Source organism: Trachypithecus francoisi, unplaced genomic scaffold, assembly GCF_009764315.1.
Source record: "Trachypithecus francoisi isolate TF-2019V2 unplaced genomic scaffold, Tfra_2.0 Lachesis_group5, whole genome shotgun sequence".
NCBI classification, from domain to species: domain Eukaryota; kingdom Metazoa; phylum Chordata; class Mammalia; order Primates; family Cercopithecidae; genus Trachypithecus; species Trachypithecus francoisi.
The window spans coordinates 13,778,516-13,803,962 of record NW_022681470.1 but is presented as its reverse complement, the minus strand read 5'-3'; the positions used below and the strand labels follow the sequence as shown (position 1 = coordinate 13,803,962).

At 46.4% G+C, this 25,447-nt stretch overlaps 1 long non-coding RNA gene across 1 annotated transcript; it reads right to left on the bottom strand.

Annotated features, from left to right (window-relative positions):
* Positions 1-229: 229 nt before the first annotated feature.
* On the bottom strand, positions 230-24,728 carry LOC117075212. The gene is made up of 3 exons (XR_004433880.1): positions 24,482-24,728; positions 2,158-2,462; positions 230-1,685 (listed from the first exon to the last, which is right to left on the bottom strand). It is a non-coding gene; the product is annotated as an uncharacterized LOC117075212 (long non-coding RNA).
* Positions 24,729-25,447: the final 719 nt, after the last annotated feature.

Here is a 25,447-nt window from a genome sequence, read left to right as displayed (position 1 = left end):
TTTTCTTTTTTTTTGAGATGGAGTCTCGCTCTGCCGCCCAGGCTGGAGTGTGGTGGCACATCTTGGCTCACTGCAACCTCCACCTCCAGGGTTCAAGCAAGTCTCCTGCCTCAGCCTCCTGAGTGGCTGGGACTACAGGCGCGTACCATCACAGCTGGCTAATTTTTTGTATTTTTTTAGTAGGGACGGGGTTTCATCATGTTAGCCAGGATGAGCTTGATCTCCTGACCTCGTGATCCTCCCGCCTCAGCTTCCCAAAGTGCTGAGATTACAGGCATGAGCCACCGCGCCTAGCCCGCACGTGGCATTTCTAACATGTTCCTCCTAAGCGCTGTGGACAAATCCACATTGAGTTTTTATTCTCATGAGTTCTTGTTTATTCTCAATACTTGAGGAAATTGTAAGTTTAACCAGCTTTCTGTTAATTTTACTATCCTTTCTCATTAAAAGATTTCTTTTCCCATCTGAATTTTTCCTAGATTGTCTCTGCAAATACAAAACTACAATGAGGGACAGAGGATTCTGGAAAATGAATGGGGATGCTGGGGGTAACTAACAAATAACACCAGCGACAAAACCAAGGCACTGGAGCCTGAACCAGCCAGGTGCCTGAGGAAAAGGAGAGGGAAGGTTTTCTCTCTTGCGTATTGCATTCCTGTTGTACATTGTACATAATGCATGCTAGCTGCTATCTAGAATGGAAAAGCGTGCCCTCACCACGGTCAGGTCCACATTTTGCTTTCCGTGTTAAAGAGAGAAATGGTGTAACGTGCTTGTCAAGAGGCGGCACCTGCAGTGGTTGGAGCTGGCACCCTTGGCAGACTTTCTGGGACCAAGTCCTAGCTTTTTCTCTTAATAGCAAGTTGCTTCCCCTCATTTATAGAATGGGACTCATAATATACCTACCTCATGTGGTATCAGACAGCATCCTTTCTTTTCACCTGATGCATTAATTTGAACATGAACTGAGGGAAAATAAATAAATAAAATATAGTCCCTCCTCTTCAGTAGCTTAGAATCCAATGAAACTTACCAATATGAAAGAAAAGGATACCGGCACATTCTTGACAGCATCTCCTCTGTACTCACACATCCTCTCCCACTGTCGCTTTATTATATTTTCATGTAAAAACGTGTGTGGGTGAGGGAAGGATTCTGGGAGGCTTCGTCCTGGAGCCCCAGCAGCTTATCAATCGCCATTAATCTTGGAGGCTCACAGCCCCCATGCCCATTTGCTGAAGAGGAGTGAGTCATCCCGACTCCAACAGCAATGCTGACAGTTAATTGAATTCCAGAGCCAACGTTTCTTCCTACCTACAGCAATTCTTCACAGCTCAGAGCTCAAGATTGCTCTGAGCAAGACTGCTGTGTTTATGAGACAGAAAGAGAGAGAGAGGATGCCTTTTTCAATTGATTGAAAGGCCATGTTTACATGTAAGATTTCATTTTTCTTTGACTTTCAGGCTTAAAACGTATGCAAACTTGGTCCAGAACAAAATGAACCAAACAATTTTGGTTGAAGATTGCTGTTAGTGTCTTTCCATGGGGGCAAGGGGCACTGACAGAGAATCCTCTTTCCACTCCAAATGTAGCAGGTGTAATCTGCAAGCAGCCGGCCCCTCTTTTAATAATCCTTTGTCTTCCCAGCGATGACCAAGGGCAGTCATTATTTGCTGACTGGCTCGCTGTTGAAAAGGGAGGAGAAATTAATGCATATGTGGAACATTTTAATGAGGAAAGATTTGTTTCTAGAGTCCTTTCACAACATGTGTATATTTCAAGAGGAGAGTGACTATGCAAAGTGACAAAGACAATGATTTATATTTGGAACATCTAATGTTGGGTGATGGGCTGATGGGTTTGATGGAAGCCAGGTTGTCACGGACTGAAAAGGAAGCAGGTGGTAGATAAATGGAGGGAGCAGCGGATGATTCATTCAAGTCATTTAGCACACTGTCTTGAGAATCATGTGCCTACAAAAGCAAACAAACTTTTTGGGATTTTCCAAATTAGGCAGTTGGGTCTTGGAGAGAGGACCCCCATGTGGCAAGCGGGAGCCCCCTGGAGAAGGTTCTTCAGCAGCTGTGTTAGAGCAGTGTGTTTCTCATGGTTGGTCCCTGACTCATTATCCCTGGTTCCTGGTTATACAGGATTTACCTGAAGCAAAATGACCACAAAGGCGAGCTCCTCCAGGCCATCCCCTCTTGAAGTCCTCTTTGTTCACAGCGAGGCCCCAGGTCACAGTGCACAGCCTGCCTGGGCCTGTCTGTCCAGGATCCAGACCAGGCTGAGAAGCCCCACAGCAGGCAGCAAAAAGAAGCCTGAGGCGCGGGGAGGGTGGAGTGGAGCCAGAGGCCGTGGTGTCTCAGAGGCCCAGAGCCATGAGTCCCGCACCCTCATGGAAGCAACAGAGGGATCCCTCCCTGTTCTCAGTGCAGACAGCTTCCTTTCCGACTATGGCCCTGAGGATCAGAGAAGGACACCGGTCTACAATGGCAGAAAGCTTAGGGATTTACTCTTCAACTACCTCTTGTTACAGAAGAAAAATCTGACTCCCACGTGATCACAGCAAAACAATCTGAATGAGACCCTCTTCTGATTTATTCTAAGCTCCCTCTCAGACCGCTCCTAGGCCAACAGAGAGTTGGGGATGGGGAGTGAGAGAATTTTAGATAAACTGATTGGTTCGGCAACACAGTCTTCTAGCAGAATTCTTCCTCCTTATTCTTCAATAACAGGTTGTAGAAATTCATTCAAGTGGCCGGGCGCGGTGGCTCAAGCCTGTAATCCCAGCACTTTGGGAGGCCGAGACGGGCGGATCACGAGGTCAGGAGATCGAGACCATCCTAGCTAATACGGTGAAACCCCGTCTCTACTAAAAAATACAAAAAACTAGCCGGGCGAGGTGGCGGGCGCCTGTAGTCCCAGCTACTCGGGAGGCTGAGACAGGAGAATGGCGTGAACCCGGGAGGCGGAGCTTGCAGTGAGCTGAGAGCTGGCCACTGCACTCCAGCCTGGGCGGCAGAGCAAGACTCCGTCTCAAAAAAAAAAAAAAAAAAAAAAAAAAAGAAATTCATTCAAGTATGTAGGTTTGAGTCCTGACTAATTAGCTATGGTTCCCTTGGAAAGGTTCTTAACTCCTTTGAGTCTTGGTTTCTTCCCCCTGAAAAATCAAGAATAATCATTGTGGCAGTAGTAGTAGTAATAATAATAATAATAATTAATAATAATAATAATATCTGACTTGTTGAACTTTCAGGATTACTGTGAAGATCTAATGACAAAATGAATATAAAATTACTGAAAAAGTATGAAGCACTCAAAGTATCATGCAGTGTTGATAAGTTCATTGCATTTCAATCCCTTAAAACAAAGAATTCAATTTTACTTCTATATTTCTATATACCTATAATGATTTTCACACACACACTCACACACACACATACACACTTTAACTCTCTCTGATCTTTATACACTGAGTCACATGCTCTTACATGCATTTACCATCTGCTGTGCATAAAGCCTCACTGTGCCCAGAGCAGAGTTAACAGAAGTTAGGGCTGAATCCTGATTCAGCCTCAGTTATTCACCTGTAACATGCATGTAATAATTCATAAACAGTGGGGGTTTTTCCTTGCAGTGGACAGATGCTAAATCATTATGATTGTATCCCCATCCTCACATAAGTGTGATGGGCATGTAACGTGTGTTTGAACTTACTCATGGATTTCCTAGCCTGGCACTCAAGGCCCCCTTTGTAGTGTGAGCCTCTCTTCCTAGCCCCTAGTTATTCCCGCCACCTCCCACCTCCACTCACTTCAACCTTAGCGGCCCCGTGCTTCCCACACCAGCGCAGCACTTCTCCTGAGCCTTTCTTCACCCAGCTTCCTCTGTTGGAAGAGGAGGATGTTCCCCTTTCTTCCCCTGCATTTCCAGCTCTTTGTGTCTATTGGACCCTGTACTGTCGGCCCACAATGACTTCCCTGTGTCCAAATTCTGCCCAGTCTCTGAGGTCTGGGCATTCGCTCTTCCCCTTTGAGATTTTTCCCGGAGCCTCTCAGCAAAAGACATCACTTTGCTCTCAGTGTTTGTGGCTCCTCGCCTGAATTTCCTCTATACCACATTTCACTTTCTGCCCCATGATTTAGGTATTCATGGACATGTTTTCTCTCTTCTTTAAAATAAAAACTTGCTGAATGAATGGATAAACATGTTGTCTTGGAATAATGGATTGATGTTTGTAGCTGCTTCCATAATTAGATTAAAAGCTTTTTAAAGGCAGGGACCACATCTTATCCATGACTATAATTCAATTAACGCACACGTTGGAGGGCCTAGTCTGACATGGCACTGGATAAGGTGCTTCAAGGGTGGGTGACAAAGCCTGTGAGACACATCCTTGCCCTTTAAGAATTCACAATCTAGGTGGAAAGGCAAGTCCCTCTCCCCTAAAAAAATGAATGGAGGAAACAACCTTAAATATCTGTAAATAAATTAAAAAAGAAAAGATTATTGTATTCATGCGATATACTACTACTCAGCAGTAAAAAGAGATAAACTACTGATAGGCTTACTCAGCATTGATGAACCACAGTCATTATGTTGCGCAAAAAAGGCCAGACCCAAAAGACTGTATACCAATTGATTCTGTTCATACGGCAAGTCCAGAAGAGGGAAAACAAAACTTTATAACAGAACTCAGATTACGTGTGGCCTGGGTTGCCTGGGTTGGTGGTTGGAATGGGGAGAGGGGTGACGAAAGCAAAGGAGCATGCAGGAACTTTCTGAAGTGATGGAGATGCTTCATCTTGATTGGGATGGTGCTTACACGCATGCATTTGTCATCAAACTACACACTTCAATTCTGTGCATCTTATTGTATGTAAATTATACTCCAATTGAGTTGATTAAAAATGAGTAGAGAGGCCAGGCTCAGTGGCTTACGCCTGTAATCCCAGCACTTTGGGAGGCGGAGGTGGACAGATCACTTGAGGTCAGGAGTTCGAGACCAGCCTGGCCAACATGGTGAAACCCTGTCTCCACTAAAGATACAAAAATTAGCTGGTCATGGTAGCATATGCCTATAATCCCAGCTACTTGGGAGGCTGAGGCAGGAGAATCGCTTGAACCCCGGAGGTGGAGGTTGCAGTGAACCAAGATCATGACACTGTACTCTAGCCTGAGTGACAGAGTGACTTCATCTAAAAATGAAAAGAGTAGAGAATTAAGTCGTATTTTAAAATGTAAAAAGCAGTTCAAAACAACCATGATGGAAGAGATATTGCAAGTCACAGTTAATAGCAAATTGAGTTATACAGAAAATTGTGTTGACAGTCAAAAGGAGGGACTCATTCCTTTAGACCCTGGAGGTCTTTAAAGGAGAAACGTGAGGACCTTAAGGATCACAGAGGGAAGGAAGAGTGTCTGCCAGGTGGGTCACCTTATGTTCCCCCTTTTCGTTTCCTTTTTTTTCCTTTTTTTTTTTTTTGTAGAGACAGGGTCTTGCTTTGTCACCCATGCTAGCATGCAATGGCTTGATCATAGCTCACTGCAGCCTCAATCTCCTGGGGTCAAGCCATCCTCCCATCTCAGCTTTCACAGCAGTTGGGAGTACAGGTACATGCCACCACACCTGGATAATTAAAAAAAATTTTTTTTGTTGAGACAGAGTCTCACTGTGTTGCCCTGGCTGATCTCGAGCTCCTGGCTTCAAGGGATTCTCCTGCCTGAGCCTCCCAAAGCACTGGAATTACAGGTGTGAACCACTGCCCCCATCCCTCATGCTCCTTTTGAATTTACCACAGAACCCAGAAAGTTCATAACAATAATTTAATAAGTTAGTGATCTCATAAGAACGCGTTCTTCCACTCTCTGTTCAGGAAAACATTAGCCCATGTCCACACACACAGGCTTGTGGGCTCTTCATATCTCTGCTCCTTTCTCCAAGCTGCTCTTTCTGCCTGGATTTCCCTTCTTCATCCTTCCAGGCCTGGAGATATCTTGCTGTTTCCTCAGGATACAGTTCCTTATCCTTGGAGTCTTTAGGGTCCCACCCTTCCAGTCTCTCCAAACAAGGCTATCTCTCCCTTGGTCAGGTTCTCAAAGTGACAAATCCATTCTGTGCCTCTGATACTCCCCAGTCACACCAAGTTTCGCAGCCTCCAACCCACCTGTGAGCAGTTCCTGACTAGGTGTTTGCCAAGTAACCAGTTACTTTCCTAATTAAACAAACAAACAAACAACAACAACAACAAATGTGTGCATGAGGCCACACCACATATTCAGGGCTGGCGAAGGGCCAGTCTAGTTTCATTTTCATCTCGACCCCTTTCTACTTGGTGGGACTCTCCACCGTTGCAGGTGGCTGGATCTTGTGCTCTGCTGGCCCAGTGGCCTGCAGGAGAAGCTCTCTAGAAGGTTCCTCTGAGCGTCTCTTACTATGAACCTACAGGGCTGCAAACAACAGTCTTCAAGCACTTCTGCAAGTAGCAGAAAGCCCCTCCACACAACACACCATTCTGCCCATTAGTGCCAGGCTTTCTTGTGGCCGGAGACCAGAAAAGGGGTGACTGCTTCCAGAATTGTAGTAGATCTAACAGGAGAAGAATCCAAATGATCACCTGGTCCCACAGATGGGGAAACTGGGTTTAAAAGGACGAAACTATAGTCTTACTAGGAAGACCTTTAAAAAATGAACAGAGAAGCAAAAGCAAACCTTTTTGTCCTCTTCTAAACACAGGGGGTGGTGAGAAAAAAATAAATCAATCAAAGTCACCTGGAACAGAACCCATCAGTAAGGAAAGACAGGCTATTTTCAGGTTCTAAAAGGATACTAGTAACAGTTGGGGGGGAAAATCCACATAAAAACTGTACTTGACAGAGGCCTTTTGAAAGCAGATAAAGGTGTGTTTTGCTGCCTTGTGGCCTTGAGCCTTTTCACTCTGCTTGGTCCAGCTGGGCTTGGAGATTGAGGTCTGGGAGTGTGATTGTCTATTTGTTCCAACTGACACTGGAGTTGTTTGCTTTGAACAATGTGACTTTGTTTCTTTGTCAGACATGGCCAGCAGCATAGCTGTTGCTTAGGAAAGGAACAAACACATTAGGAGCTTGCTGAAAGTCAAACAATGTTTTGGATATTGCAGAGTATTAGCAAAAGTACTGTGATACCGGCCAAGGCAGCTTAGTGTGGCTCTAAGGACCATAAAATTCAACCATTGTGGTGGCAGGGAGTGATTCTCTCTCCAATGCCATCCTGAAGCACATGCACTGGACTCTGAGCTATTTCCAAGAAGATGCTGAGAGCAGTGGATCTGGAGCCAGGAATGACAGCCTCATATTATTTAAAAATTATTGCAATTTGCTCCTCCCAAAAGAGAGGATCCATTAACTGCATTCTGAAAGGCAAGAAGACTCGCAAGCTGAGAGCCCTGGCTGGTGTGAGGCACAACTATAATAAGGGCACCTACTGTGTGCCAGGCACTTGACTAGCGCTGTAAGTACTACCTGTGCATTACCTCAGTAACTTCAGTGCATAGAAAGAGGGGTGTCTTAGAGCCAGCTCACAAGAGCCGATTATGTCTATCTCTTACCAACTCCACATCCAGTGACATCATGGCAACAGCTTGAAATTGGCCATGGTGGAAGTATGTACACCATGGAAATTGGCAAGTGCTATGAAATCAGAGGTTTCTTTTTGTCGATTGGTTGGTTTCACTATTTGAGAGCTATTGTTCAACGTTTACCAGCACACCACTGGATAGGTAGTATTCCTATCCCCAGTTCACAGATGAGAAATTAAGGTTTTAAATAACTAATCCAAGGGGTCATGCAGATTTCAAATTCATATTTTCCTGAAATTAGAGACCAGGAAAGAGCCTAATGCGGGCTGAGAGCTGTTGAGGGCTGTCTGGAGGGAGCCGGAGGTGGGGTGGGGCAGGAAGCCATTGGGATCCCCAGTAAGCCAGACCCAATGGAACCTGCTTTGAAGCACCCTTTAGAATTGAGAGACTTTACACAGGGGCCCCAGGAGAAGTGGATGTGGCCTGACTCCAGCAGCTGCCCTCACTACAGTTGAGGGTCAGCTACCCTGGGGCCACCCTTCCTCATATCTAGGTCTCTCTTTCCTCTTTGGGACAAGTAACTGATACTCCATTTTAACAACACACCATACTCTGGCCATTCCTGAGGTCAACAACCTCTCAGAAGTGATCAGGGTAAGGTTTTGTGTGTCAGGAACAACTTCAGTGTGCTAATACTCTGGCCTGTAACCTTCAAGCCCAGTCTTCGTGATTGATTGGAGCAAGGCCAGGGCAAACAGTATGTCAGGAAACTTCACCATAGATATTCCAGTGTCAGCACAGGGAGGACTATAAGACCCAGACAATGTGGATATGACTTCTAAGTCGCCCACATGAACTTGTGATATCGAGGGGCGGTAGGAAGTAGGGAATGGAGTGATGGAGAACTGGTGGAGGCTGGAAATCTGTGTATTATGAGGGAGGGATGGGGATGAAATTATGCACTGGAATTCTTTAGCTCAGATAATCAGGTAGGAAAGAGGGGGCAGCTACTCCTTCTCCACCTCCTCTATCGCCTGCATCTTCTTTCTTCGACTGCAGACAGGATCCCTGATTTCCTTTCTGGCTTGGTCAAAAGCCTAAGGATGGAAAGTGGCTGCTGGGACTGATGGCAATTTCAGTTATTTTTCTGCCATAGACACCTCAGATCACCTCAGTCCATAGCGCATGTGCATCATATTTGCTCTCAACCCCAAAACAAGCTCTAGAAAACCCACATTTGAGCCACAGAAAGAAGTCACTATCTTTTCAATAAAGCCCATGACACATAAAATGCTATGGAAACAGTTTAGTGCCATCTTGTCCTTACTGTGTAAATCAGAACAGTCATGGCTACCTCTCTCTTATTGTGCATCAATATGTCTTATAAGATAATGGAGATGGAGCAGTAATATTGTTGAGTTTTTTTTCCTCCCTTCTTAGCTTTCCAAATCTTTACTGGCTTTTTGAAATTGCTGCCTAGCACAGTAGCAAATGATGTATGAAATGAAATATTGCTTCCTCCAGCCAAGCAATGGCGTTGTCATCATTGCTTCAGTATTTATTATTTGAAGTTGTGTTTGGGTTGGCTACCGTCAGAAAAAAAACACATCTTTTTTTTTTTCACATTAGACCAAGAAAGAAGGTGAGGAAGGTGAGAGAAGCAAGAAAGATTTGTTTAATTGGAGAAATAGACTAAGTCTGTATATACCAAAATATTGTTTGGACTGGATTTTCCCTGATGTTTTCAGATTGTCCAAGCATAGAAGAGAAGCCTTCTTCACTGCCTTTCTGTACCCTCTTTCATGGGACTTCACCCAATCCATCTTAGACACAGCAGTCTCATCAGATAGCTTATTGCATTTAGCAAAAACATATGTAGACCAGGTTGTGTTCATTGAGTTGAAAATATCACAAACATATGTAACTATCTGTCAAGATACAGGAGAAATCCCATCTTCCTATGGAGCTTTTCCCACCGGTTTTTAGCATGTGATGATTCCTGCCCCCTTTTAATTCTTCTGATCTTTCTGCAGTTGATGTCTGTCATGGACTGAATATTTGCGTCCTCCCAAAATTCACATATTGAAATACCCGCAATCAGATGGTATTAGGTGGTAGGGATTTGGGAGGCCATTAGATCGTGAAGGAGGAGCTCTTATGAATGGCACTGGTGCTCTTATAAAAAAGGCTGCAGAGAGCTCATCTGTCTCTTCCACCACGTGAGGACACAACAAGGAGACTGCCATCTATGAGCCAGGGAGTGGGCCCTTGCCAGACACTAATCTGCTGGCGTCTTGATCTGAGACTTCCCAGCCTCCAAAACAGTAAGAAATAAATATCGGTTATTTATAATCCACCTACTCTATGATATTTTGTTATGGCAGCCCAAACACCCTGAGACATTGTCCAGGATCACATAATTAACTTTTTATTATAGTTTGTTCATTTCCTAATAATCTACATATAAAATTTAGTTCTTTTTTATGTCAGCATGTAATGTCATCTCTTGCTCTCTAATTATCAGTGGAAAGTAAATCTACAGTCTGAGTTCACATTTCAGTTTTGCGACTTATACTATTTGTGTAACCCGAGAAAATTTACTTCACTTCTTCCCTGTGCCTGAATTTCTTACATGTAAAAACGTATTGTAATGTGTTTGCGAAAGCTATTAATCTTTTATATTACTTTAAAATATGTGTGCCTTTTCCCTTGCCTCCCCATGCAGACTATGAGCTTCATGAAGTCGAGAATCATTTGGATATTTCTGTGTTCATTGTGGAATCGAGCACCATGTTGAGTGTTTGTTGATTGACAAGTGTTTCTCCTTTCTTTTTTCCTATCAGTTTGGGTTTTAGCCAGTGCATTATTATAAGCCAGACAACTACTGGAGTTACTAGAAGCAACAGAAAATATGCTCCCAAGTTCAATAAGCAAAAGCAATAGATCTAAATGACAAGCAACATGTATCAAAAGAGGCCACACATTCGTCTTTCTGTGTGATCAATTTTGGGCAGATGTGATACTGCTTTTCTTATAAAACAAGCAGTGATTTTTATGTTCTGTATAAGGGTCGTATTCTATTTCTACATTTTGAATGAAGGTGGGTTTTACCCAAGTTTACTAATGATAGCTACATTTATTGAGTGCCTACTGTGCAGCGGTATACTGATAAGTAAGTTCTTGGGGAAGCAATCACGCCGCTTTGTGGCACTTGCTGATTTCCATAGTGAAAATACTCCTGCCATGGCCAGTTTCAAGCTACCAACATAATGCCACCAAACACAATCTCAGCTCATCCGCCTGCAGGAGCTGCACCGGTCACCTCCCAAACTATGTCAGAGCTATACAACTATTCACAAGAATTTTCACAACAACCCTACAAGGAAGATATTATTGCTATTATTGGCTCCCATCCTACCAATGAGAAAACAGGCTGGGAAATTATTTGCCCAAAGTTGCATAGCTAATAAGAGGTGAGTTTGGGATTTAAACAGAGGTCTGCATGACTCCACAGCCCACCGTCTTTCCAGTGCACCACACTTCCTCCCCACACAGCTGTGCGGGAATGGAAGAATGTGGTGACCCGCTACTCACAAACTCTGGCAAGACCGGTTGAGCGGAAGTGTCTCCAGACAAAGACCTATGACTGCCCCCAAAATCCAAACCCAGCCTTGGAAGACATGAACTTTCTCACAGCCTACGAGATGGCTTCGCTGGGCAGTTGTTATCTTACTCAGTTTTGGCACATTATTGTGTGGTGCAATCAAGCCGGTCACGTGGCACCCACTCAGAGCATCCAGTGGCACCGTGAGCAGTCAGAGTGTCTGGAAGAGGGCATGGGAGGAGCCCTCCTCACAGAAGGGCTCAGAAGGTACACAAACGCCCCTGCCCTTCCAACAGCTGCTGGCCAGCAAAGTACATCATCGGCTTTCAGCGATCCTGTGCGTGAGTAGAAAGGGTGTTTCCAGCACATCCCAAAAAAGGTTTCAGGTAAGTGCTGCAGCTTAGGGCTCTTTCTTCCACAACTCCTCCCTATTTTTTAAATGGGGGACAAGAGTGCTTGTCTGTCTATAACCCCAGGGGATTCATGAATAATGTCCCGGAGGCTGTAAAATGACAAGATGACAAGAGGCACATAAACACAGTGTCATCATTTTCCTCCACGACTTGGTTTTCTGGATGTTGCACCTGGATATAAGCCCCAGAAGGAACCAAAGCAAACCAAATAATTGTTTTCCACACTTATTGCAGTTTTAAAGAGGTCCTGCATTATGAAATAATGATATTGACAAAAATAATAATAATACCTTGTGTTTGAGTAATACTTTTCTTCTGAGGAGCTCAGAGCACTTTACAGACACAAGAAACGTTGTCAACAGATGGACAATTAATAGAAAAAAAAGGACTCATGTTTTAAGAAGTTACTCCATGAGGGATAATGGTTCTGCTATCCTCACAAATCAACTGGCGGACATAATATCCGTTTCTGCTCTAAACCAGGAATAAAAATGCCAGGTAGGACAGGAGCAAGGGTACCTGGAGTGAGCAAGGAAATTAAGAGGGCTCCTCTCCCGTCATCTACCTGAACACAGTCTAGACACAGCCACAGCCTGGGACAATTCTGACCCCAAGTGACCCCGTGACAAGAGGCTGTGCAGTGACCTGGGTGATTAATATGATGGGATAACCACCCGCTTTGTAGACTTTTCTCGAGGCTTCTTTCTGGAGTTCAGATGGAGGCTGTTGAGTCATCACAGCAGATGCTCAAAAGAAAAGAAAATCCAGAAGCCCCTCCCCAGGGCCCTCCTGCTAAATGAACGGCAGCCCCACCCTGCTGCTTACCCTCTTCCATCCTCTCTGCTCCCCGAAACCTCCTGCGTTTACCTCCCTGTACTCACCCAAATCTACAAGCGCTGCAAAGCCGGCTGCAGATATCAGACAACTTTGAGTTGTAAGAAATCATGAAGCAAAGGCATTTGCTGAGAGGCCACTCTGCACAGTGCAGTGCTGGATTGAAAAGTTGGGGAGTGAGACCAAGGAAAAGGGAAGGGAAGGGGAGCAGCATTGATTTAAAAGCTCAATAGGGAATGTACCAGGTTTGTTACCTGTCAACTCATTTGATCCTCATCAAATGCCCTGTAATAGAGGTATTGTTATCCCAGTTTTTAGATAGCAAAGCCAAGGATCAGAGAGCTTAAGCAACTTATCAGGGGCCACACAGCTCTCAAGTAGCAGAGCCAGAAGGAAAATCCAGGTGAGTCTGGGTTTCCACTTCAACGAGAAGTTAGGGAGAAGAGCTGAGAGTGAGCGCCGAGAGCTGTCAGAGCGGGCACTGAAGACCGTGGTCAGGAGTTGGCGGCTGGTTGTAAGATCATGGGAAACCATATCCAGGCATCATCCAGATGAGCAGGGAGGAGGAATGGATCTGAGGGGCACTGTAGAGAAAGAACTTGGGGGATGGATTGTCCTTGGTGGATAAAAGGAAGAAGTTGTCAAAGAGGATCCAAGGCAGCAGCTCTACATCCTTGTTGAGTCTATAACCCCTGTGTGATGTGCAACTGAGAACACGGGACGCTTCCCCCAGAAAATGCACACAACCCACTCACAAGCATCAGCGCCATTTTGGGGGAGTCACTTGGTTCAAGATTAAGGTTCCTCGCCCTGTGAAGGGCCTGAAGTGGTGAGAACATCGGCATCCTGTGTTTGGCTTGTAGGACTCTCAAGACAATTTTATATTTATTTTCAGAGAAGCTAAAGGAAAGATCTCTGAAATTTGAAATTGAATACCTTATTTATTTTAATATAAAAGAGGAGTTTCGTTTTTTTTCCTATGTTTCTTCTGTAAATCAGATTAACAGGACCACCACAGATGCCACTAAGGGTCACTTCGCAAATCTCCATATTCTTCTATGCTTACAGATACCTATTTGCAAAAAGGCTACAAGTTATAGTAACTGGATGAAAGACATTTGAGGACAAAGGTCAAAAACAAGGGGAGGTTGGGCATGGTGGCTCATGCCTGTAATCCCAGACCTTTGGGAGGCTGAGGCGGGTGGATCACCTGAGGTCAGGAGTTTGAGACCATCCAGGCCAACATGATGAAACCCTGTCTTTACTAAAAAAAAACGAAAATTAGCCAGGCGTGATGGTGTCCACCTGTAATCCCAGCTACTAGGGAGGCTGAGGCAGAAGAATCACTTGAACCCAGTAGGCGGAGGTTGCAGTGAGCCGAGATCATGCCACTGCACTCCAGCCTGGGCAACAGAGCGAGACTCCCTCTCAGAAAAAACCAAACCAAACAAAACAAAACAAATCAAGGGGAACAGGGTGGATCCACAGCTGCTCTGGAAATTCAAATCTTAAATGCCCCAGGAAGCCTTCACAGAGCCAGCGAAGGGGGTCTGTGTCCAGGATGTGGAGCGGGCTTGCAAATCTGGGAAGCTACACAAGAAAATTTCACCGATACACATGAGACACAAAGAGAATGGGTAGAGGCTGACTGGGAAGAGGAATGTGCCTGGATGTGCCTGGTGGCAAGTCCCGTTCTACCTTTCCCACAGAGAAAGACGGAAAGACAAAGGAGGGTGAGGAAAGGCCTGGGAGAGGAAGCCCCACAGTCACTTATCTATGGGGTGGAGAAATCAGAAGTCGCCACAGCCAACTTTAAACCTGCATTTCATCCCTCACCCCAGTGCTGATGCTACCCAGACAAGCTTGGGGCAGTGTGCTGGTGCAAGAGGAGCCCAGGCGCCCACCACAGTCCCCCCAGGGAGTAAAACTCGGGATGGGGAGGGTGACTGCATCCAGGAAGGACCGTCTCAGGTCAACCTCACCATCGCGTCCGTGCACGTCTGCTGGAAACCCGTCTCTCCCAAGGTTGCCTAATTTTCTGTCTAAACTATGGGCTGACCCGCAGCTTACTCCTTCAACATGCTATCCAGTGGGGGTGGGGCGGGGATGGCGGCTGGGGCTTAAGGAGAGAGAGAGTTTGGTGGAGATAAAAAAATAATAATAATAATAAGCCTGATCCACCATTCTGGACGCCGTTTCCAGCTCTCTGCTCCATGCAGCTGTGTGTGTGTAAGAAAAACAGGGTGTGTGAGTGTGTGTGTGTGTGTGCATACACCAGCAATCAGTGTGGTGAGGCTAGAGGCTTTCATCACTGAAACACTGAGTTCCTGTTTATAAACATTTGCTCACTGTTTTGTTATGTGGGGGAATTAACCACAAAACATGACCTACGACATCAAGCCCCCCATCTTCACATCCTTCATACCGCGTGCACTTTCTGTCTCTACCTGAAAGCCGCTGAGTAGAAAACAATTTCTCTACAACAAAGTGGGGAATGCCCAGAGAACAGAAGGCACCTCTACACAGACTTGAAGGCTTCAAGGGAGGCTGGGGAAGCATGGATCACTGACCCATGGGGAAAAGGCATCACATGGGCCATGGCTGAAGGCATTACTCTTTCTGGCGCTTTTTGGAGCCCCAAAAGACATTGGACCAAAACAAATGTATCTCAATGGCATTTGCAGCGCCATAGTGGGCAGCGGGTGAAGGTCTAGTTTGTGTAAAGAGGAGAGGAAGACCACACAGAGCAGAATGCAGCTAAAACCTTGGGAGAGAATGGAAGAGGGGATGGATCTGCTGAGAAGCTCTGGGGCGCCCAGGTTGGCCGGACTTATGCAGACTGAAAGGTGACCTCAGGAGCAGAGTTCTAAAGGGAGAGGCGCTGGCTTTTGAGTTTATTTTCCTGACCATCCTCCAGATGATAAGATGGTTCTTTCTGATGAAAGACTCAGCGTGCTGCTATTACAGTTTGGTGGCATCCCAACAGCAGATGCAGGTGTTCTGTGAACCATATTCCACAGAGCCCTGGGGCTCCACAGTCACCCTGGAGAGCCCGTGGCGGGGGGTGGGATGAGTCCTGCCATCTGAGAGCCCTGCCCTGCCTTCAAGAAGAGCAGTTCCTCTTCCATCTGCTTGAGGCATTGGAGCTCCTCACTGGATTTCATGGTAAGAATTCAATCACCAGGAAAAGTTTGGAAGCCTCTGGATCAGCGATATCCAAAGTCTCTGATCTCAGCTTGGAAGTGCTTTGAGCCTGTGGCCCCAGTGCTCTGCGCTGTCCCAGAGGAAGGCGTGGGCGGCTTTTGATCCTAACAAGCAGTTCACCAAGGACAGGGCAACGGCTGAGAGATGAAGGATATCCAGATGCAGATGAGGAATCCCAGGCCCTGGAGAGAGACGGCTACAGGACACCAAGATTCCTGGTGGTTTTCCAGGGCATTCCAGTATGAGAGCCCTCACCCTCCTTCCCGAGGTTCTGCACTGATCCAGTGCAGAAGCCCCATGCATTGGAGAAAGGGCTAACTCTGTGCCCAGGGCTGGACGGAGCAGCATCGCAGATCAAAAGGCCGCCACCCCCAAGAAGCCCATGAAAGGCAATCACCCTCCAAGCAAACCCCTCTCCTTTCCAGGACTCGCAGAGATTATGAAGTCCCAGCTCTTGCACCTCAACCTGCCCTTTCCCTTCCTGCCTCATTACTCTCTTGAGGTTCCATTCCTGTTCCACAACCACCCAGATCTCTCCCATACACCTGCCTTCCTTCCCACTGAGAAGCAGGGGGGAATGCTGGGTGCCCATTCTTTAAAACAGACAGGATGTGGGGGAGGGGGAGCTGGGGGGATTGAGGGGGAAGGGAGAGAATGGCATTCAGGGACTGGAGCTTGACATTCTAATGCTTTGGGCAGGGAGGGAGGAGGCTACCATGCTTTACTAGGTCATGGAGAGGCGCAGCAGGCCTCTGAGCACACACTCAGGCCAGGGCACCGCAGTGCGGGTTGCTCACATGCTAAGGCCAGGGCACCGCAGTGCGGGTTGCTCACACGCTCAGGCCAGGGCACCACAGTGCAGGTTGCTCACACGCTCAGGCCAGGGCAGAGCAGTGCGGGTTGCTCAGAGGTTCCCCGTGCCCAGAGCATGGACATCAGTTTTACCACTCTGGGCATTTGCCGCCAACTCGAGAATACCCTTCACTTTTCCATTACTTCTGCATGGCAAATATATGTATAGATATTATAGTGTGTGTGTGTTGGGGGCGGGTGTGTGTGTGTGTACAATCAAAACTTATCCTCTGTAGTAAAAAAAAAAAAAGTTTTAATTATGTTTTGGATTGTCTTCATAGAGATCCAAGAGCATAATTTAAGTAAATATTGTAGTCATGACTAGCAATGCTATATTATTCTTATTTGAATTTTAACCCTAAGAATTTTCCAGTCTGCTAGCCAAACCAACACTTGGGCACATTTATGGTTCTCAAAAGCTAAACTCATCCCAGTGTTCTCCTGACTACTATGAGAGGTTTGGAGTTCTGGAACTCAGACATGACACTGTTTCCCAGGATGTGTGATGAGATGTGTGTGGATGTGTCAGAAGATCGGCCTTTGGGTCAATATGTATTTGGGGTCTGCTTGCTTCTTGCTCCTTTGGGTGTGCCCCAGGTCCCATGGCCTCGTTCACAGAGTTCTGAGCAAACCCATTCCTGTTCCCCCGTCTCATGGTTCGCCAGATGTTACTGGGGCAGGAGAAGGACTGTGAGCTGGGGCAGTCAGCGAGAATGACTCTCTGATTGCCCTGGCTAGGAGCCCCTTCCTGATACCCAGGTAAGAGCAAACTGTTGCTGGAACCGTGCACACAGGGCATGGAAACGCTTCTTGTCAATGGATTAAAATGAAAATCCCAAATTCTACTCTTTCTGTGACAAACAAATCGCTGGGCTTCCTTTGACTTCATTGTTGTGGACTATAATTCATAGCTGTTTTGTATGTTATGCAACTAGATCATCATAACTATGTCTATATAGTATAGAATACTCTATATGTATGTAGCATAGTGTGAACACACACACACGAAATGTTAGGCTCGTGTGTTCCAGCATAAAGACATGTACACTCACAACCACACAGAAGTAACCCCTCTAAGGGTTCCACAGTCACCAGCGTCTCAATCAACCTTGGGCCGCCCCATCACCTCCTCGCCTCCCGAAGTCTGTTCCGTGCATTCGCAATTGTATCGTCTGCATTCTCGGGCACATTCTTTCGTTTTTTTTTTTTTTTAGGTTACTGAAGTGAACTAATTTATTGGGTCATTTTAACACCAACAATTATAAAAGAATAGGCCAATTATTTTTATTATACTTTAAGTTCTGGAGTACATGTGCACAACATGCAGGTTTGTTACATATGTAGACACGTGCCTTGTTGGTGTGCTGCACCCATTAACTTGTCATTTACATTAGGTATATCTCCTAATGCTATCCCTCCCCCCTCCCCCGACCCCACAACAGGCCCTGGTATGTGATGTTCCCCATCCTGTGTCCAAGTGTTCTCACTGTTCAATTCCCACCTATGAGTGAGAACATGCGGTGTTCGGTTTTCTGTCCTTGCGATAGCTTGCTCAGAATGATGGTTTCCAGCTTCATCCATGTCCCTACAAAGGACATGAATGCATCCTTTTTTATGGCTGCATAGTATTCCATGGTGTGTATGTGCCACATTTTCTTAATCCATTCTATCATTGATGGACATTTGGGTTGGTTCCCAGTCCTGCTATGGTATCGGGCACATTCTTGACAGCAGAGAATTTCCTTCCATCTGGACTAGGTGTCGATGGAAACAGCATCCTTACAATTTTATATATCTGATAGCTGAAAAACTCTCTGAAGACTGAATTCTGGCTCCACACATTGCGAATCCTGTTTCCACTTTCCTATCAGCCTGGCTCTGGGGACATGGGTCATAGGACATGTTTATGCTGGGATATGACCTCAGGCCCTGTCCTCCCTGTGGAAATGCCACAGGAGCCAGCACAGAGAGCTGAAGGATGTCCCTGCAAGCCACTTCTACATCAGAACAGCTGGCGATAGCTTCATATAGGCTGAAGAGACTGCAAATTGCATCAATGTTCCACCAAATTCAAACTAAATATCTCCCTGACTTAATTTTCACTTAACCAGATGCCAAAAATGTCCAAAGCCACTTCAATACGACAAGAAACTAATGAAGTGTGTGGAGGCAAAGTTGAGGTGAAAAGAGACAAGTCTTTATTTTATTTTGCTTATTTATTTATTTTTTTCTTTTGAGATGGAGTCTTGCTCTGTCACCCAGGCTGGAGTGCAGCAGCATCATCTCGGCTCACTGCAAACTCTGCCTCCCGGGTTCAAGTGATTCTCCTGCCTCAGCCTCCCGAGTAGCTGGGATCACAGGTGTGCACTATCACGCCTGGCCAATTTTTGTATTATTAGTAGAGATGGGGTTTTACCATGTTGACCAGACTGGTCGAACTCCCGGCCTCAAGAAATCCACCTGCTCAGCCTCCCAAAGTGCTGGGATTACAGGCATAAGCCACTGCGCCCAGCTGAAAGTCTTAATCTATTTATGTTATTTTTGCAAAACACATGGTCTTGGGAACTGCCTGCTATGATACTTCCAGGCCCATGTAAGGGATGAACCTGAAATGGAAGGAGCCTGAAGCTTAAAACTCATTAGCCTTATAGTAAGTTCCCCTCTGTGCACAGGATTTGGCAACTAGTGGTCAAAAAGAATAAGGGAAACAAAGTCTTCCAGCTGCAAGGAAAAGCTTACGCAAAGGTGCAGAGGCCAGAGAGCTCAGGACTGTTCAGACAGCAGGGAGAGAGCAGTCGTAGGTGAGAACCACGCAGTGGATGTAGATCTGAAATACTGGGCAACTGCAGACCACAGAGGGTTGCAAATGTCAGGGTAAGATATGTTAATGTCAACTGTACAGCAAGAAGCTTTGAAGATTTGCATGCCCATGGCCTAAGGCAAGGACTACCCCTCTCCAAACCCTGCTTTAGAAAAAGAAATTTGGGATGGACAGATGGGAGGCAGAGAGACCAGCTCAGAGGCATCAGCAGCTGATGTACTGCAAATCAGGATTCTTTGGGAAAGGAGCAACACAATGATTGACAGAAATACACAAAGACTCACGCGTGAGCCTTGAGTCAGTGTCCTGCTCCTCTTCCTCCCCTGAACCCATTCACCCTTGGACTTGGCATAGCTCTTTTCTCTGAAACCTGGCTGCTCTGATGTGTCCTCAGCCTAGTTTCACCTGTGGGGTCACAGTCTCTGGAACTACGCTCCACACCCCTCACTGTCCTACCAGGGTAGTGACTCTCAGTCACACTGTCCATGATGCACCTGACATCCCTGGATGTGGTTTCTGCCCGTCATCTTAGACCAGGATGCAAGAGGAGGTGGTGGCTTAGTTCAGGCAGGAAGAAAGAGAGCCTCCACAGGACTGTAGCCTTGGGAACCAGTTGGAGGGACCAACTGGAGGGAAGGTCAATTAGGCAACTAAGTGTACGCAGAAGGCAAAGAAGACGGACACATCAAAGAGGACACTGATGGCCACAGTGGAAGGAAGAATGTCTGTATGTTTAGGCTGCAGGAGAAGCCCAGCACTGCAGAAATGGATGCATCTCAGCATGAATGTGCTCAGTTAGAGGCTGCACGCATCTCAGATTTGCCTCCAGCACAAGGCTTCATTTTACAGCTTTGTGTTCTGGCGCATTGGTCATGGAGAAGCTGGAGAATCTTCTTTACCTTCTTGCCCCCCACCACCTATGCTCTCTCCCTGGGTGATCTTACCAGTGCCCTAGTTTTAACTTCAGCTTTGCATGGGGGCCCAGGCCTCCGCTTTGAACTATGCACTTGCTACCCAGTGCTGGCATTTGACGGAGCTCCCTGCTATAGTTAGACCTTTATGTTCTTTATGGCCAGTACCCACTCTGACTGGTCAGTACCCCTGCCACAGTGATTGTTGAATTGCTTTTATTGTGATAAAATACACATAGCATGAAATTGACCATTTAAGCCATTTTTAACTGTGCAGTTCAGTGGCACTAAGTTCATTCACATTATTTTGCCACCACCACCATCCATCTCCAGATTATTTTCATCTTCCCAAGCTGAAACTCTATACCCATTAAACACCAACTCCTCTTTTCTCTCTCCCCAGCTCCTGGCAACCACCATTCTACTTTCTGTCTCTATGAGTTTGACTCCTCTAAGTCTTTCTTTCTTTCTTTCTTTCTTTCTTTTCTTTCTTTCTTCTTTCTTTCTTTCTTTCTCTCTCTCTCTCTCTCTCTCTCTCTCTCTCTCTCTCTCTCTTTCTTTCTTCTTTCTTTCTGAGACAGAGTCTTACTCTGTCACCCAGGCTGGAGCACAGTGGCACAATCTCGGCTCACTGCAAGCTCCTCCTCTCAGGTTCACGCCATTCTCCTGCCTCAGCCTCCCGAGTAGCTGGGACTACAGGCGCCCGCCACCACGCCCGGCTAATTTTTTTGTATTTTTAGGAAGACGGAGTTTCACCATGTTAGCCAGGATGGTCTCGATCTCCTGACCTCGTGATCCGCCCACCTTGGCCTCCCAAAGTGCTGGGATTACTGGCATGAGCCACCGCACCCGGCCCTACGTATTTCATCTGCAGTATTTGTCCTTTTTAACTGGCTTATTTCACTTGGCATAATGTCTTCAAGGTTTATCTCTGTTGTAGAATGTGTCAAAATTTCCTTCCCTTTCAAGACTGAATACTCTTCTGTCGTATGGATAGACCACCTTTTGTTTATCCATTCTTCCACTGATGAATGCTGGGCTGTTGTAACTAATGCTGATCTGGATATGAGTGTACAAATATCTGTTTGAGTCCCTGCCTTCAATTCCCATTGGATATACATCCAGAAGTGGAATTGCCAGATCATACGGTAATCTTGTGTTTTGTTTCTGAGGAACTGCTGAATATTTTTAACATCACACCTGTTATACAATACGTACAACTGCTACTTCACAGCTTGACTCAGGTGTTTAATTAGCGTCTCATAGGGGAACCATCCAAGCCCAAAGTCTTGATGGTCCTAAGCTTATTCCTCCCCAGCTTCTCCCACCTGCATAAGTGGAATCACCACCCAGCTGGGGCCAGGGCCCTTGGCAGCATCAGCAACTCCCTCTCACTCTGCATCTCCAACCCATCAACAAATCTTATCAGATCAATGTGCAAAATATATCCAGAACCAAATCACTTCTCACCACCCTGCTGCTGCCACTGGCCCCAGCCCACCTTGACCTCTCACCCTCACTGTTGCAGTAGCCTCCCCACATAGTTTATCTTTGCCCTTTTACCAGCTAGTCTTCATGCAGCTGTTAGCATGAGCCATTTAAAACGTCAACCAGATCTCTTCCCTCCTTTGATTAAAACTTCCAATCTTCTCATCATAATTGGAAAGAAAAAAAAAAAAGACCCAAAGGTGTTACCATGGGCTGTGATCTGAATGTTTGTGTTCCCTCCAAAATTCATGTTAAAACTGAATCTTCGATGCAATGATATTAACAGGTGGCACCTTTGGGAAGTGATTAGGCCCTGAGCACTCCGTCTTCGTGGATGAGATTAGTGCCTTATTCATGGCTGGAGGGAACTAGCAAGGCCCTTTTGGCTCTCTGCCTTTCGCCCTGTGAGGAGCAGCAAGCGGCAGCAACTGGACACAGAGAGCAGCGCTCACCCAGCACCAAACCTGCTGGCACCTTGATCATAGATTTTTCAGCTTTCAGAACTATGACAAATACTTTCTTTTCTTCTTCTTCTTCTTCTTCTTCTTTTTCGTTTTTGTTTTTGAGATAGGGTCTCACTGCGGTTGCCCAGGCTAGAGAGAAGTGATGCAATCACAACTCACTGCAACCTCGACCTCTTGAGCTCAGGTGATTCTCCTCCTCAGCCTCCCAAGTAGCTGGGATTGCAGGCATGTGCCACGACGGCCTGGCTCATTTTTGTATTTTTAATAGAGACAGGGGTTTCACCGTGTTGGCCAGGCAGGTCTCGAACTCCTGACCTCAAGTGATCCACCCATTTCGGCCTCCCAAAGTGTTGTGATTACAGGCATGAGCCACTATGCCTGGCCTAATTTCTATTATTTATAAATTGCCCAGTCTCAGGTATTTTATTACAGCAGCACAGAGGGACTAAGACACCGTGGGCTGTATGAGCAGCCCTTCACTTGGCCTCACATCCTCTATGCGTGCCCACTCCTGCCTTTTCCACAAACACATTGATTAGGTCCTGCTTTGGGACCCTGACCCTGGGTGTTCTCTCTGCTAGAAATTGCTTCCCACAAATCATCACATGGCTTATTCGAAATGCTACCCCCTCAGAGAGCGCTCCTGGATGATCCTATCTAGACTAGAATAGGAACTCTCATCACCAGCAGTCTCCTAATTCAGTTTCCAGCTCTTCAGCTACCTAGCACTCCTGCCCTTACAGTACCTGATTATTTACTGGCTGGTTGTTTATTTTCCCCCTAGACTATAAGCTCCGAGATGGAAGGGAGAGGGTTCTGATGGCTGCTGTATCCCTAGGGCATGGAGTAATGCCTGGCATGGAACTCCCTGCTCTCCAGGAAGAATGTGCTTCCCATCGTGAGATGCATCAGCACATCTCAGTCTCTAGGCCAATTCAGTTCTATGGACACAAGGAAAGGGTGAAATGCTAAGATCCACACCGGAGACACATAGATGGATTCAGTGCTTTGGGATTCCCAGAGTCTGTGGCCAGTTCTCTTCACCAGTGGAGTCACAGCCAACCTGGCCAGTAGAGTAGGGAGTGCACCCTACTTTAAGTGCTTTAGGAAAACCTTGCACCCACAAATAGCTCTACCACTAACTAATCTATCACTATCTCTTAAATTTCACCATTAATAATGCAATTTTTTTTTTTTTTTTTGCAGGAAGAGGGGAGAGAACTAAAATTTACTCAGTAGTTAGTAAATCTCAGGCAGCATTCAAGATTATGAGCCATCCCAGTGTGCCTGGTCAGAGGGATTTCCTGGGACTTTCAGAGCTGCAACTAGGATAGTCTTGAACAACTGGCATAGTTGGTCACCCTACTTCGTTTCTTGGTTTAGTTCTCTCATCAACCATATGTGCATTTTACTTATGAGAAATCCAGGCCTTCAGTCATGCGGCCAGAGTGGCAGAATTGGAGTCAAGACCTCCATGACTCCAAGGTCCGGGTCCTCTCTACCACATCCCAAGGACCCCCTGACCCCCCTTCAGATGCAGTAATTCTGAGATAGCTCTGTGCAGCTCTCCCCCATAAAATGTACTCTTCAGAGCACTCAGATCATGAGATATGCAAAGAAATTGCTGGAAAGGCAGGGACAGATACTTTGCAGGAAAAAAAAGGACTTCCAAAGTGTGCACGGCAACTTGGGATTTGAAAAATCTTTGTTCTGAGGGCCAGAACTTTAGTGTCAACCTGACATTGGGAAGGGGTAAGAACTGATGAAAATAGTCCTAACTGAGAAGCACTTTGAGCTTCTGGGAAAGAGACTGCTACACTGAAGTGGCCAGCTCTAGGGCACGTCACAGGACCTGGGTGGGCATCATTCTTTCTGACGCTTGTCTCCTCTATCCTAGTTATTTGAGATTTCTAAGTAGTCATCTGGTTTATCTTTTCAAGTGTGACCATATAATACACTGTTCAAACAATGGCACTTCCGAGAATGAAAGGGGAACAATTCATAATTAGGCAAGGACAACAGTGGGGAATGGGACTCTGCCCTGGTTGACTGGGATGCCTGATCCCCGGGCCAGCTCTTCTGATCGTGAGGAACTTAGTTGTGATCTTGCCTTCTAATGCACCAAACAAAGCAGGGAAAGTCCCAGCCCCACGCCATTGCCGTTGGGCTCTTCTGCCTCTCTCTGGTTCTGCCCCACATCCCAGGGTCTAAAGAATACCTTTTCCCCAAAGGTCTAAATACTCCTTTGAGTCATTTCCATCAAATATCAACATAGGAATGCTTATTTCAACTACTCTTTCTTGATCACCACAGAGTTTTCTGAGCACTCACCTTAAACAGGGCCTCTTCTGGGTGCTACAGACATTTTCAAGGGAGAGAGACCTCACCCACCCATCAACAGTGAGCTGGCTGGCTGGTGGGTGAGTCTGTTGGGGGGTGAACCTGCCCCTCCTGACGTTGCCCCTCAGCGACTGACCACAGGCTTTGGAAAAACCTCTTCAGCAGGGTACCGCTTACTCTGATCTACTTAAACATCGACTCCCACGCCCTGAGGAGGAGCCGAGCGCGCCACAGCAGCAGAATGCAACTTTGCTGAGATCAAAGTGCGAACCTGCTGAAGCTGTGTGTCTGAAATTACCCAGAAATCGCTTTGTGCTCACCCATGGTGCAGAAGCGATGGTGAGCAAGAGTGCAGAGACCATGAAGAACTTGGTGCAGAGATGAATATTGTCTGCAGCTAGTTTTCTCCAGTCCCTGCCAGGGCACCCAAACAGTGTCTGCTTCTGCTCTACTGACGCCCTAGGCTCAGCACAGTGCCAACTACATAAGAGGTGCACAGTAAATAGCAGTGAGTCATTGAATGCTCATCTCCATGGACCATGCTGAGCCTGAAGTGGCCTACGTTTGGATCCATGCAATGGACCATGGTTGGAGGGCTCGTGGCTTCACGATGAATCCTGGAATGTTAGCGCTAACAGTGTTCTTACAGGATCAAATCCAGTCCCCGTCAGTTTCAGCTGAGAAACTCAGGCGTGGGCCCGGAGAGTTTGAGATCCCTTGTCCAAATGTTGTGAATGCCAGAGGTAACACTGCACTCAGGTGTTCTGGGCAGTAACCCTTGCTCCCCTCTCCCTACCACATGCCCCCCAGGCCAGCTGGCCCTTCTGACCAGCACCATCTGTCTGATGTCTCTTTGCCATTACTCGGAGGCCTAACCTCAGCACCGACAGGCTGCTTGACCTGGAGCCTCGCCACTATGTCCTATCCATGCTCCCTGACACCCCTGCTCCCTAGCAA